At 62.8% G+C, this 2,500-nt stretch overlaps 1 pseudogene; it reads right to left on the reverse strand.

The window, feature by feature from the left end:
* LOC126447661 (large subunit ribosomal RNA) overlaps positions 1–2,500 on the reverse strand; it is a 7,986-nt pseudogene that overhangs the window by 3,726 nt on the left and 1,760 nt on the right.

Below are 2,500 nucleotides of genomic sequence, written 5' to 3' on the forward strand. Positions count from 1 at the left end.
GCTGATCCCCTGGGCGGCAACGCGGCGGCGACCTCCTCATGTGTGACCGGCCCCCATAGGCACTCAAGAGCGACAGGCTCCGAGTGCGGGAGGAGGCGGTCACGGATGAAGCCCGCAGTGGAGACGGGCTTCTTAGTGAAGAGGTCCGCCCAGAAGTCCAGCAGACCAGGGATGGCAGGTGGCGGCTGGAGCAGGGTGCCATCCAAGAGGCCGCGCACGCAACGTGCACGCGACCGTCGGAAGGCATCCTGCGTTCTTGCGTATTCCCAGCGGCGCCGCTTGCGCTTCTGCGTCGGCGGCGCGGCAGGCGGCCGCTTCGATGGTTGGCGCGGCCGCTGTGTCCTGGTGATCGATCTCTCCCCTCTGGACCCGACCGACGCAAGGGCATCCGGGAGCATGCCCAGGATGACATCGGGCGGCGTGCCCCGCCCCAGACCTATGACTCGATCCAGGGCAGAGAAACGCTGGGCGGAAGCAGGTAGCCCCGCCAGATGCTCCCAGATGGCGGCGTCAGTCGGCCCCTCCGGCGGCGGCCCGGTGGTGTCGGCCGCGAAGTCCTCGGCTGCGTCGACGGGCGGCGCAGCGGCCTCGCCCGCGTCAGGCGGCGGGCTCGCTGCTCCCCGGCGGGACGCCGGCTCTTCCCCCCGACCGATCTCAAGCGCCTCCATGAACTGGCGGACAAGCTGCTTGTGGGCAGCTTGCCGCCGTCGGCACTTGATTGCTTCAAGCGTTCGGTCGGGGAACATCCTGATGAGCTCTTGATTAACAAAGAAGAACCGGGCGTCCCTCTCAAGGAACAATTCGGCCTCCGCCTTGGCGAGCGACAGGACTTCTTCCTCCGTCCACCTCGCGCGATGCCTCTCCGTCACGATCTCCGCGTTGGCGGCCGCAAGATGTTGGCGGCGGCGATGGACCCCGAGACCATTCTTGGTGGTGAAGCTGCGGTGGCACTCACTACAGGCGTATACAGCTGCAAAAGGTACAAGATTTTCGGCACGGCCGGTTGGCCGGCTAGGTGCTGGGGGAGTTGGGGTGGCACCTTCAGCGGAAGGGCCACCACTTATTCTTTGATTACTGCCCCCAACTAACAAAGGGATAGTGCGAGGGGGGGCTGGTAACCCCCCCAAGCCCCTGGTGCGGTCTTCCACTCTGCGAGAATCAGCGGGCCCACGAGAAGGGGAGAAGACCGCAGGAGAGGAGAGGCTAAGAGGGCTAGGCCCATGTATTGCGCATCACTCTCCCTGTAACTATAACCCAAGGAAGGTACCTCGCAGCAGCAGCATGACTACATCAAGACCGCACTTCGAAAAGCCAAGTCCGGATGCAGCCACACCGCCGCCACTTGGCCACCTTAAGAGAGTCATAGTTACTCCCGCCTTAAGAGAGTCATAGTTACTCCCGCCGTTTACCCGCGCTTGCTTGAATTTCTTCACGTTGACATTCAGAGCACTGGGCAGAAATCACATTGCGTCAACACCCGCTAGGGCCATCGCAATGCTTTGTTTTAATTAGACAGTCGGATTCCCCCAGTCCGTGCCAGTTCTGAGTTGATCGTTGAATGGCGGCCGAAGAGAATCCGCGCACCCGCGCGCCCCCGGAGGAGCACGCTAAGGCGGACGCGGCCTCGCAGCAAGGAAGATCCGTGGGAGGCCAAGGCACGGGACCGAGCTCGGATCCTGCACGCAGGTTGAAGCACCGGGGCGCGAACGCCGCGCAGGCGCGCGCATCCTGCACCGCCGGCCAGCACGAGGCCGACCAACGGCGAGAGCAGACCACGCCCGCGCTAAACGCCCGCACTTACCGGCACCCCTACGGCACTCACCTCGCCCAGGCCCGGCACGTTAGCGCTGACCCACTTCCCGACCAAGCCCGACACGCCCCGATCCTCAGAGCCAATCCTTATCCCGAAGTTACGGATCCAATTTGCCGACTTCCCTTACCTACATTATTCTATCGACTAGAGGCTCTTCACCTTGGAGACCTGCTGCGGATATGGGTACGAACCGGCGCGACACCTCCACGTGGCCCTCTCCCGGATTTTCAAGGTCCGAGGGGAAGATCGGGACACCGCCGCAACTGCGGTGCTCTTCGCGTTCCAAACCCTATCTCCCTGCTAGAGGATTCCAGGGAACTCGAACGCTCATGCAGAAAAGAAAACTCTTCCCCGATCTCCCGACGGCGTCACCGGGTCCTTTTGGGTTACCCCGACGAGCATCTCTAAAAGAGGGGCCCGACTTGTATCGGTTCCGCTGCCGGGTTCCGGAATAGGAACCGGATTCCCTTTCGCCCAACGGGGGCCAGCACAAAGCGCATCATGCTATGACGGCCCCCATCAACATCGGATTTCTCCTAGGGCTTAGGATCGACTGACTCGTGTGCAACGGCTGTTCACACGAAACCCTTCTCCGCGTCAGCCCTCCAGGGCCTCGCTGGAGTATTTGCTACTACCACCAAGATCTGCACCGACGGCGGCTCCAGGCAGGCTCACGCCCAGACCCTT

This window comes from Schistocerca serialis, unplaced genomic scaffold (genome assembly GCF_023864345.2).
Source record: "Schistocerca serialis cubense isolate TAMUIC-IGC-003099 unplaced genomic scaffold, iqSchSeri2.2 HiC_scaffold_522, whole genome shotgun sequence".
Classification (NCBI taxonomy): Eukaryota; Metazoa; Arthropoda; class Insecta; order Orthoptera; family Acrididae; genus Schistocerca; species Schistocerca serialis.